This window comes from Pseudorca crassidens, chromosome 3 (genome assembly GCF_039906515.1).
Source record: "Pseudorca crassidens isolate mPseCra1 chromosome 3, mPseCra1.hap1, whole genome shotgun sequence".
Lineage (NCBI taxonomy): Eukaryota > Metazoa > Chordata > Mammalia > Artiodactyla > Delphinidae > Pseudorca > Pseudorca crassidens.
Window position 1 is genome coordinate 75,696,975 of NC_090298.1, and position 13,598 is coordinate 75,710,572.

The 13,598-nt window shown below is 34.8% G+C and overlaps 1 protein-coding gene across 4 annotated transcripts in view; it reads right to left on the reverse strand.

Annotated features, from left to right (window-relative positions):
- The window catches only part of ARB2A (ARB2 cotranscriptional regulator A), a 420,212-nt gene that overhangs the window by 323,247 nt on the left and 83,367 nt on the right, over nucleotides 1–13,598 (reverse strand). The gene's annotated exons all lie outside the window — the stretch shown is intronic.

A 13,598-nucleotide genomic window follows, 5' to 3' on the forward strand; every position in this document is an offset into this window, starting at 1 on the left:
CTTGGAATATTTTCATACTAAATTAAGAGGCTCTTGGGCTTCCCTGGTGGCACAGTGGTTGAGAGTCTGCCTGCTAATGCAGGGGACACGGGTTCGAGCCCTGGTCTGGGAAGATCCCACATGCCGCGGAGCAACTGGGCCCGTGAGCCACAACTACTGAGCCTGCGTGTCTGGAGCCTGTGCTCTGCAACAAGAGAGGCCCCAATAGTGAGAGGCCGGCGCACCGCGATGAAGAGTGGCCCCCACTTGCCACAACCAGAGAAAGCCCTCACACAGAAACAAAGACCTAATACAGCCCAAAATAAATAAATAAATAAATAAATTTTAAAATAAATTAAAAAAAATTTAAATTAAGAGGCTCTTTACTGGTTTACTTCCTGCTGCTGTGTACTGAATAACTATGGACCTTAATACTAAGGATTCGAAATAGTTAATATAAACACAAAAGTACACAAGGACTTTCTATTTTACAAAGCAATACTCTGTAAGCATATTTTCCTTTTTTTTCAGTATTTCTAGAATTCTCTTTTCCCTATAATTTCCCTATAGGTATTATATCTAATATAGTACTATCATGACTCTGCTGAATCCTAACACTTCTTTTGTATTCCATGAATCAAAGAGGGAAAAGTCAGAGGTATTCCAAATAGAAAAGGAAAACTGATCCAGCAAAGCCAGGTACCAGTTAGTACTACTGGTTTTATTAGGCAGAAACATGGCTCCCCAAAGATGTCTACATCCTAACTCCTGTTAACCTGTTAATATGTTATGTTACATGGTAAAAGGGACTTTGCAGATATGATTAAGGTTAAGAACCCAAGATGGGGATATTACCCTGGATTATCTGAGTGGGCCCAACTTAACCATATGAATACTTATAAGTAAAACATTACAGGACAGTATGTCAGAAGATGCAAAGTGAGAAGGCCTCGACAGGCCATTGCTGGTTTTGAAGATGGAGGAAGCAGACAACGAGCCAGGAAATGTGGTGGCCTTTAAAAGATGACATAATCCTCAGTTTATAGCCAGTAAGAAAACAAGACCTAGGTGCTATACTTGCAAGGAACTGAATTCTGCCAACAACTCAAAGAAGCAGTAAATGGATTCTCCCCTAAAGACTCCAGAAAGGAACAGCCTGTCCAACACCTTGATTTTAGTCTGGTGGCACTCATACTGAACTTCTGACCTCAAGAATTGTAGGATAATATATTTGTGTTGTTTTAAGCCACTAAATTTACGGCAATTTGTTACAGCAGCAACAGAAAACTAATACACTATTTCTATTAAAGAAAGCAAAGCAAGTGAAGAAAGAGATGTCTGGAGTAAAAGTGATGATTTAATAGGCTTTAATGGTCATTTTAAGAAGTGTTTCAAAAATATCTTTAATCATCTATGCACAGTATCTCAGAGAATAATTTTAGCAGCAACATAATTAAAAGTCAAATCTTAATATGAAACAAGATCAGATGATTTTTTTTTTTAGAAAAATTAAGATCACTTTGGTGCTGTCTTCTGTCATCTGAAATAAGATTCTCTATCTTGCTTTCTCTAAGAAGTCCAAAATCCCTCCTTCTCTGTATACATATTCATTCATTTTAGAAACAGTATATTAGATGTATGCTAGAACAGCTTTATATTGTCTGGTAATAGTAATTTCAAAAGCTACAACACTAAACTAGAACTAGGTGATAATCTACTAGTTATTAATTGAATAGTATTCCTATATTTTATGTAGAATTTTAAATTATGTTCATTATACCTTCACCAGAAAGTAGCAGTACTATAAACCTGAAAGAGTAAATATATGTATGAGTCTAAAAATATACATGAAGTTATAAATGGGTTACCACTTCAAGAGAAATGGTTTAACTAAATGAGATTAGCTAAAATGAGTGGGTTATCATTTCTAAAAACTTCCTTCTATGAAATCATAAAATATCCTTACATTTAAAGAAACAATAAAACCAATCAAACTTAAACTCAAATGAATTCTACCACCATGCAAAATACTTACAAGACATAATTTGAGAATTAAAAAATTATTTTGTCACGTTATACCTTATATCAATATGAAATACATATTGCAGTTAATTCTCAATTTCATACTGCAATATAATACAAAACAATTCAAACACTGCTTACATTTGACTTTGAAAAACATTACAGAGCAAGTATCTGTTCTAATAAAGCCATACATCGAATAGAGTTGGAAAGACACTACCTAACTTGCCCAATTTCCCTTGCTCTCAAAGTCCTGACTGCAGAAGAAAAGCAACCATAAACTAAACCATCTAACTTGTAGGCAGTTTTCTCTGCTGGAATGTTCTCCTCCACCCTAGTCATCCTCCAAGAGATAGATCACATGTCAGCTGCTTTAGGTGACTTTTTCCTCCTCATCCCAACCCTCCAAGGTAAGACAAAATGTCCCACCTCTGTGCTTCTCTGCACATGCCTGAAGCATATGAGTTTGATATTATTCACCTGTCTTGTTACCTGACTAGCCTGAGAACACTAAAATTTAGGTATCCTACCTCTACATTTCTGTGTATCCATACAGGATACTGTCTGGTGCATTGAAGGTACTTTAAAACAGTATACAAATTCTCTTCACTGTTCATTCTGTCTATGTCCTTTGAGGGAGAAAAGTATTTCAGATTTTTAAAAAATCTTTCTAACTGCTGAATTGAGGCTTAGAAAGAAAGCATCAAGGATTCATAGCCTTACAACTTGAGGAGGACTGCAGTCTGCATTTAGAAAAGTCAATAAATGAAAAGATAATTTTGAAAAAAATAGATGAAAAAAAAGTATCTCGCCCAAATGTAATCTATGTTCAAATATTCACTAGAAACATTGTTTCCAGTGAAGTTCCTACATGAAAAGAAAAGGCTTAAGAGACTAATAAGACTGAGTGAAAGTGAAATCTTCATTCTAATAAGAAACATAGGAACTTCTGGTTTCTGTTCTGAAATATGAAGAGCCTGGAAGTAGTCACTCCTATCCTCACAAAAAGGAAAAAGCTGAACAAACTGAAAACCAACGACTCTTCTTAGATCTATCGGATATTTGAGGTCACAGGGCAAACTGCTTCCCTGAAAACTGGAGAGACAGCCAGGCAGATACAGAGGATAAGGACTTACTGGTAACAAAAGCACAGGAGCAGAAGTGTTGGCTGAAGCCAGTCCTGGGGTAGGAACACTTTCAACTATAATTGATTAATTTCTGGAGGTTCAATATGAATACTAGCTTAAGAATGAAAAATTAGGAGGGGCCTCAGCCTTAAAGAAGGATTCTCCAAACTTCTATGAGTTGTACCTCCATGAGCCTCACTAGGTTCTCACTGTGGAGATTAGAGAAAAATCCTCACCTGCTTCCAGCAGGGGAAGAGGAAAGTAACCATTTTGAAATACTACTGAACTCTGTTCTACTTAATAAGGCCTTCACACAAGGAAAACTATTTCACCAGAGTGTAACTGACACAGGGGAAGCAAAAAGTTCACTGAAAGACTGAGACCTAATCATAGGACTATAGAAGGTTTCCTCCCACCCTTCCTCACATTACCACCATAGCAATAGGGCTCCTATAAAATAACAAGGAATGAGATACTGCAAGGCTCACCCCTATTTAAAGTCTCCAGGAACACTTAAAGACAACAGGAAAAACAAAAACAAGGACATAAGAGGAAATTTTAGACTTGGCCACAAGAGCTACAGCAAATAGTAGACACAGACTGACTCCTAGCCAGATAAACATAAAACTTCACACTAAAGACCTATCTACCAAAGTTCCCGTTTACCCAATATAACATGTCCAGCTTTCAACAAAAAATTACCAAGCACACTAAAAGGCAAAAAGAAAGAACCTGAAGAGACAAATCAAGTATCAGAAAATTTGGAATTATCAGAATTGGAATTTAAAACAATAAGTAATATGCCAAAGGATTTACTGAAACAGTTGACAACATAAAAGAACAGATGAGTATGTAAGCTGAGAGATGGAAACTCTAAGAAAGAATCAAAAGAAAATGCTATATCAAAAACACTGTAATGAAAATGAAGAATGCCTTTGATGGGCTCATCAGTAGACTAGATATGGCCAAGAAAAGAATCAAAGAGTTTCAAGATGTAACAGTACACACTTTCAAAACTGTAATGCAAAGAGGAAAAGAAAAAATGAAAAGATGGAACAGAATATCTGAGAATTATAGGGCAATTACAAAAGTTTTAACATATGCATAATAGTAATACCAGAAAGAGAAGAAAGAGAAAAGAACAGAGGAACAATTTGACATAATAATGGCTGAGAATATTCCAAAATCAACGACAGACACAAAACCACAGATCCAGGTGATCCAAAGAACTCCAAACAGGATAAATACCAAAACCACACCTGGCCATATCATATTAAAATTGCACAAAGCCAAACACAAAGAATCCAGACTGGCAGTATGGAGAGATCTGGGGGAGTGAGGGATGTGGAAGACTTTACCTAGAGAGGAAAATAAAATAAGAATTATATCAGACTTCTCTTCAGAATCACGCATGTAAGAAGAGAGCAGATTGAAATATTCAAAGTATTGAAAGAAAAAAATCCACCAATCTATAATTCTGTATCCAGTGAACTTATCCTTCAAAGGTGAGAAATAAAGATTTTCTCAATCAAAAATTGAGGGAATTTTTGCAAGTAGATCTACCACAAGAAATGTTAAAATAAATTATTCAGAGAGAAGGAAAATTATATAGGTCAGAAATTTGGATGTACATAAAGAAAGGAAGAGTGTTAGAGAGGAATAAATTAAGGTTAAATAATTTTTAAATTTTTTATTTTTTAAAATAAATTTATTTATTTATTTTTGGCTGCATTGGGTCTTCGTTGCTGCACGCAGGCTTTCTCTAGTTGCGGCAAGCAGGGGCTACTCTTGGTTGCAGTACGTGGGCTTCTCATTGCAGTGGCTTCTCTTGTTTGCGGAGCACGGGCTCTAGGTGTGCAGGCTTCAGTCGTTGTGGCACGTGGGCTCAGTAGTTGTGGCTCACGGGCTCTAGAGCACAGGCTCAATAGTTGTGGTGCACAGGCTTAGTTGCTCCATGGCATGTGGGATCTTCCCAGACCAGGGCTTGAACCCGTGTCCCCTGCATTGGCAGGCAGATTCTCAACCACTGTGCCACCAGGGAAGTCCCTTTTCTTATTCTTAATTGACCTAACAGACAACAGTTTGTTGAAAATAATAGCAGCGATGTTTTTGGTGATTATAGCTTATAGAAAACAAAAATGAATGACAGCAAGATTATAAGTTATGGGAAGGAGAAGCTGAGAATACTCTGTTATAAGGTACTCACACTACCCATGAAGCAGTATAGTATTATTTGAAAGAAAAACTGGAAAGAAAAAAAAATTACTACACCTGATAATTTCTCTGGATTTCTTTTGATTCCTAAGAAGTAGCCATATAGCTAAAATTAAATGAATCCACAATGGAAGACATAGGGAAGTATTTTTGAGATTATATATTCATGAAATAGATCCGTTGGCTAACAACAAAATAATGCCCTCTACGAGCTGGAGTCAAACTAGACTTTTTTCTAGCTCAGGATTTCTCTACCTAGGAATTAAAGAAAATGTTAACAGAAAGAGCAGGGGCGATCAAAGAAATAGACAGTGGGAAGAAAGAAAATGAAGTCTGATAAAAATTAATTCTCAGTGGAGTACTTCCAACAGAAGGGGTATACTCACCCTGCAATAAATTTAATTGACATTTATTGAGCAGTTGCTATGTGCTTATCATGTACCTCATGCATTTCTGCATTATATCTGGTCATTAATTAAATAAGAAGCTAACAATGACACCCTTTATTCCTGCAAAAGCACTGAAATTATTCTGGCAGATTATAATTTAGGAGGTGGGTAATGAAACTAAGAAGCTTCCCAGAAGGTACTTTAGACCTTTTTGCGACTGGATTTGAGAAATAAAATGGGATATATGACAAGAAATATGACTGAAGAAATGAAAGAAAATTAACATAAATATTTTAATTAAATAAAAATACAAAATTAACTTTACTATTAGATGCCAAGCTTCTGTTCTTTCTTACTCTGAAGAAAACCCTCTCGTTAGTAAGAAATTAAGTTTGACCTCATTGACTCACAGCAATAACAATTTTCATTTCTCAACTTTATTAATGGTAAGATAAAAATTTCTGTATTGGGCCCATCAGAAGAGTAAGAACTTTAGACCAAGGCACAAAACACCAACATCCATAAATCCTGAGTAACATCCACCTCTAGAGAGGACAACTAAATGCTAAGAGTACCCTGATTTGGAGTATAAGCGTGGATGAACTGAACCAAAAGAAATACTCTCAAAGATTTAAGTATATCTATGACATTTTATGCCCCATAATCAAAGAAAGTCTCAGAAAACAGACTCAATAGACTACCAACCTGAATTAGTGAAATATGAACTATAAAAGATTTTAAAAGGAACAACTTTTAAAGAGACTTAGGTTAATAAAGGTTAATAAATTGTTACCTAAGATAAATCTAGTTCTAATTGATAGAATAAAATTAAGTGATTTGTAATTAGTACAGTGAAGTGACAGTTTTGTTAGTTTCCCTCTGCCTAAAACAATTATGTATATGATTTCTGTATTAAATAGATATGCAGGACAGTTGAAAACAGTTGCGTTTTACCTAAGCAACTCCTTTTAACACTACTCATTTGCTTAGGAAGCTCTGATTTCACAAATAAGCCAAGCATGGTCAATACAGGCAGTCTGACTTACAAATGTATCACAAATGTAAAAAAATTTGATATTATGAGTTTTTACTATATTAGAAGTTTAATAATAATTTTGGAAACAGACTTTTGCATTTAAAACAGTCTTCGTTAAGATTATCTCAGTTTCACTTCACTTACTGATACAAATAGCACTTTTAAAACTCCATGGCTTTTAAGAAACCAGTCTTACCCATTTCATCTCTAAACAAAGTGCAAGTAGTAGAAGATTTTAGCTCTGAGCAATTACTTGATTTAAAACATGTTTATCCCCAAAGCAGTGTAATTTTTACCTTCAGGGCTGAGCAATTCATGGTTCAACAGAATCATTTAGTATTATATCAGCAAGAACAATGTAGTACTTCTACGAGTACTAAAAGTTAATAAGTAGATGAGATTTACATATTAAATTTAATATTATAGATTTTTTCCATTTTTAAACAAAATTGGAAAATTTATAATTTTATAGCTTAATAAAAATAGAAAATATTAATGCTCAAACAGTAAATAACCACTTTGCAAAATATCTACTTTTAATATTTTTAAAAAACTTCATGCATACAGTTTACTTTCTACTTTAACATGCTCTCATATTTTTATTTTATTTTTAAAAATTTATTTATTTTATTTTTGGCTGCATTGGGTTTTCATTGTTGCTTGCATGCTTTCTCTAGTTGCGGTGAGCAGGGGTTTCTCTTGTTGCGGAGCACAGGCTTTAGGCACGTGGGCTTCAGTAGCTGTGGCACATGGGCTCAGTAGTTGTGGCTCATGGGCTCTAGAGAGCAGGCTCAGTAGTTGTGGTGCACAGGCTTAGCTGCTCTGTGGCATGTGGGATCTTCCCGGATCACGGCTCAAACCCGTGTCCCCTACATTGGCAGGCAGATTCTTAACCACTGTGCCACCAGGGAAGCCCGGTCTTATATTTTAGATAAGTATTTTATAAATCACATACAAAATTTTTTTTTAAATTCATGCTGACCATCTTTTAACTGGCAAGTTTATTTAATTCATTGTGATTACTGAATTTAGATTTAACTTTTCATTGTATTTTGTACCTTCTACTTACCTTGCTTTTTATATGTTTCTTTTTTTCTTTTCCTATCTTTTAATAGATTAACTTTTCTTTACTCCTGCCTTTCTGGATAAAAGTTACATATTCTAGTTCTATTCCTCTAGTGGCATCTTTATAGCTTTAACATGAATATTTGACATACCAAAGTCTAAAATTAATAAATTTTCTTTTCCTCTTGAATAGCTCGACTTGAAAGAGCTTTAACCCATCTTTTTAACTCATCTTACATACTATTTGTATAAGATATATTTTTTCCCTTGATTTGTACTTTTTGTGTGTGTGCTTGTGATTATTTTGCTTTATTTACGTAAAGTTTGTTTTGATTTCCCACGTGATAATCAATTCATTTGCTCAGCATTCCTTTTGGGGTACATCTCTTTCACTCTCATTAGCTCAGTTTTCTTCTTCATTAGTTCTTTAGGAAAAAGTAAACTCTCAGTTTTTTGTCTTAAAATATCCCTATCTGGACTTAACACTGAATGATAGTTTTACTTGGGCATAAAGTTCTAGAACAATAGATATTTTCTCTGGTGTCTTCTGGTTTCCATGGTTATTGTTAATATTTCTGCTGTCAGTTTTACTGTGGTTGTAAGTAATCAGGCTTCATCCTCTGGTTTCTTTTATGATCTTTCCCTATGTCTCTGATATGCTGTAGATTCACTATAATGTCTAGGTATAGATTAAGTCTTATCAATCTTCCTGAGGACTCAGTGTACTTCTTGAACCTTTCACCAATTCAGAACAATTCCAGATAGTACTTCTTCAAATACTTCCTCACTCCCATTCTCTTCTTCTGGAACTCCTACTAGATACATGCTGGACATTCTTGTTCTACTCTCCCTATTATAAGCCCACTTTCATATTTTCCATCCCTTTTTATCTCTCAGGGCTACATACTGAGTAATTTTCTTAGGTCTACCTTCTGGGATTCTAATTTTCCCTTCAGCTGTGTCTAATCTGCTATTTAACTAGTCCACTGAATTTTTAACTTTATTGACTGTATTTTGATGACTGTACATTTTCTTGGGTATTATTTAACCTATGCTTTCCTTTTTATATTGTTCTAATCTTTTTTATATGTTTTGTTTTCTTATGTTTTTAACCATTTAAAATGATACTTATTTTAAGGTCTCTAAATATTAGTTCTCTTATCTAATGTTTTTGTACCTCTGGCTCTTCAATTATAGTCATCCTAAAAAAAAAAAAATCACCTTAAAGCACACTATCTTCATAAACCTTCCTCCTAAAATATTTCCTCTGTCAACAGGAGTCTATTCAGCAAATAATTATTTATCGGCTTTTAATCTTCTGCTTATTATATTCCTTTTAGTTTTATTTCCTCTACTTAATGTATGTTCCTTGAGAATGAAAACTATGGGTTTTTTTAATTATAATTCAAACTAAAGCAAGTGGAATAAGGTGCTCAACAATTTTTTTTGGTCTTTAACTTTTTCTAAGTTTTCATTATGGAATTAGCAGAAACAGGCCTAGAAGAAAATCCTGTAACTTGGCTGACTATCCATTTACCCTCCCAATTCTTTCTGGAGATTTCTTGGTCCAATAAATTTCAGATTAGAATATTTAATATAAAATAAGAAAATATTTAATATAATAACATTTAATATAATATACATGGTTTTCTCAGGTTTTAAGGTGAAAGAGTGGCTAATATGAACAGGATATAGTTTAATTTGGGGCATTTTACAACATTTTGTTTACTACTAACATGCAAATATACCGCAGCTAAAGTCCAGCGTGCCTGATTCCAAAGTTAGCTCATCTAAATATGAAGGGTGAACTTCACAATAATGAGCATATGTAATACCTTTATCATTAGTAACACTGAATGAAATACTACAGTCCCCAGAGTGCACTGCTTTGACAACCCTACCAGTCTCAACTCCTTCCTAATTGCTAACTTTACATCTCCGGATATAGATACAAAACATCACCCAGTCACTTTACATTGCTAGGAGTGGTAATTCAGCAACAGTTTCATGTTACTGTAGGGGACAGGAGAGTCTTGGCTACCTCAAAGAAAAGTCATATCCCTTCAGTTTTCAGGCTGTAATATAGGAGAACATAGTAAGAGCTTAGTAGAAAGAAATCAACTACAGTTTCTCTCCTCTGCAAGGTTTAATTATTCTGCTTAAGGGTTTAATACTGAGATTTGATTAAAAAAAATATTGAGCTGGTATCAGTATGCACTTTTATTTTTTATCATATATATATATATATATATATGTATCTCCTATCCATGTACATAGATAAGTTGGATATAGTTGTATATCTACATGAGCGTATATACACTTATATATACACGCATACATATATACATCTATATTTATTTATTTCTATATTTACCTATCTACAGAGAGTAAAAACTGTGAATATATATCTGCATGTGTACTCACGGATACACATGCACATTTGCTGACAGTTGAGAAGCAATGACACCACCACCTATACACAGATCTTGGCGTCTGTGTGTGTTTTATACATACATATATAAAAACTTTTCCAATAAAAATACCCAGAGCTAATTGGAAATTGGGCTGATTCAGGGGCTTGAGTTTTATATTATATGCCCTTCGCCATACAAGGAACCAAGTTTCCAGGGAGAAAAGGCTGATTCAGGTCCTGAAGCAAAGAAAGTACAAGTCTGAAAATAAAAATTTTTTTGTATGCAAGGAACTGCTGAAAGATGGGCTTCCCTGGTGGCGCAGTGGTTGAGAGTCCGCCTGCCGATGCACGGCACACGGGTTCGTGCCCCAGTCCGGGAGGATCCCACATGCTGCAGAGCAGCTGGGCCCATGAGCCATGGCTGCTGGGCCTGCACGTCTGGAGCCTGTGCTCCGCAATGGGAGAGACCACAGCAGTGAGAGGCCCGCGTACCACAAAAAGAAAAAAGAAAAAGAAACTGCTGAAAGAGTGATGAATAAATGTTAAAAGAAAACAAGAACCTGTTTAATGAGAATCTCTGGCCAAATCTGGCATAATTTAGGCATGAAAATAATGACAGCAATGGAGTATACAGCCCATTGAGTAAAATAAGTATCCATGAATCCACAATGATACAAAAAAATGAATAAAATAGAAAGGAAAGAGGAAAAAAGAAGACCTTTCTTAAGATAGAATGCCAACTAATACATATAGAAGAAATGATGGAGTTAGAAAATCATTAATGGATGCTAAAATTAATAGGTAGAAGTTCCATAAAGAACATGGTCTCAAATATATTCCTCCAAATTACTTATTAATTACAAAGAGAAAAATATAGGAGTTTTATAATATAACCTGGCAGACATCACCAATATTAGAGTAAACCAAAATCATGTATTCTTGATATCATATGTTGAGGACAAAAGATCACGTCTAAGGTACTACTGTCAAAGACTCATGACCTGAATCTAATCATGAGAATACAAATGACAAACCTAAATTGAAGGTCATTCTTCAAATGTCCTGTAGTCCTCAAAAAAAGGCAATGTCAAAAAAAAAAAAAAAGGCAATGTCAAAAAAAAAAAAAAGGCTAAGAAACGGTTCCAAATTAAAGGAAGATAAAGGAACACGACAACTACATGCAACACGTGAACCTAGATTTGATTCTGGACTTGAGGAATATTAAGTACATAATGTGACAATCAGCAAAGTTTAAACATGGCTTGTAGAGTGACATAATATAAAGTTTCCTGATTCTGATCATTCTTCTGTAGTTATGAAGAGAATGTTCTTATCCTTAGGTATTATACACCAGTATATTAGTGGTAAAAGGGCGTAATGTTTCTAACTTACTCTCAAATGGTTCAGTAAAAAATTACATAATAATATATGATATACGTGGTTCTTTTTAATCATGCAATTTTTCTGTGAGTGTGAAATTATATCAAAACATAAGATTATTTTAAAATTTCCCACATTGTTCATATTCCTAGTGCAGGTGCTACTGACACTGCATCTATTTCCACAATTATTTCAGTGGAGAAGTGGCAGACGATAAATAAGGTAACAACAATTTGCTTTCATCAAAACATTTTAATTTCTCAAAATGTTAGAAGACCACAGCTATACTTGAGGATAATTTTCATCCATTATGGCTTGTCAAAATCAAGGACTCACTAGAATAAGTCCTACTATTTGCTATGTTGGTGCCTATGTTCATCTCTCATCCAAAATTCTCTTAACTTCCCTCATTTTTCTCTAAATTCCCAAAATTCAATTCAAATGTTACCTCCTACCTGGTTTTTGCTGATTCCACTAATGACCCTGTGCTTTTCTGACATTTAGCATTCCATCATGATTATTTCACATTCTCATTTGCCCACTGAAGTAGCCACCTCACAAACAAGATTTATATCCCACTTTATTGTAGCATCAACCACACTATAGATGCACATGAACAACGAATTAATGAAAAATAACTGGTAGTGCTTACAAACGTGGTATTACAGTTTATAGAGATCTATAAGTAATACATTCAAAAGGAAAACAATATTTTAAAAATTAATTTTTGTATTGGAAGTAAATTCACAAGATTTAAAACTGAAACCACTATAATACAATATATACTGAGGAGTCTCACTCCCACCCCTGTGCACCTCCATTGTTTTCCCCCTTACTTTGCCTGCATAGGTAATCTTATTATTTAGTTTCTCATGTATCCTTCCAGCGTTTCTCAGTGCCAATATAACCAAACAAAAATGTATTATTTCCCTCTCTTTCTTAAAAAAGCCAGTATACTATAATGTATTGTACATTGTTGCACAACGTATTCTTTTTTTTTTGCGGTACGCAGGCCTCTCACCGTTGCGGCCTCTCCCATTGTGGAGCCCAGGCTCCGGACGCGCAGGCTCAGCGGCCATGGCTCACGGGCCCAGCCACTCCTTCCTTATGACTAAATAACTGTGTTACTTTATCATCTGAAAATTAATCCAGATCATCTACCCTCTCTCAGTAACAGAGGTCTTCTTTATTCTTTTTTACTAGCCACAGTATTCCATTGTGTATGTACCAGAGTTTAATCAATTTTTAAAATAGTTAATGCTTCTCAAAAGTACTCACTAAGAAAAACATATAACCTTAAGCATTGTTTATTAAATACTATGCAAATTAAATGTACACATAATTATTAGCTTGGGACTTAGAATCATTTAAAATAAAGATCCACCCTGTAAGTTACCTAACTATTTAAAAAACAACACCTTTTCCTCCTAACATCCTATTTATCCTAACTCTACATTCCATCCTAGCTCCCTCCTAGAAAGGAATGGAGGGAGGGGAGGAAAGGAGGAGGGAGAGATGAAGGAAGGGAGGGACAGGAGGAAAGCAGGAGGAAGAAAAAACATTAAATGTCTTAATAATTAAGGTTTGATACTATTCAATAATGTCAGTTTGGCTAAACCTAAAAGGGCTCCTCTAGCATCTTTACATTAAAGAGACTATGATATGAATGGCAATGAGTTGTCTAATTAGGACTAAATCACATTACCCTGGGTGCATATCCTCTTAAGTCAGAACTACATCTTAAATTTCACTAGCATTATCTCCATCTCATTCTTATTTTTCCCGTTAAAACATTTTATACTTCATTCTCGGTGGGTACATTCTAAACTTTTAAGAAGTCTTTTGAAGTAACTGCTTTTCAGCATATCTTTGAAATAAAATTCATTCCTCCAACTTCCCATTAGCATTCCTTGGAGTGCTAGTCCATATCCCCAGCCGTCCTTCATTTAGATCAGCCTCAGATCACTTGCTCT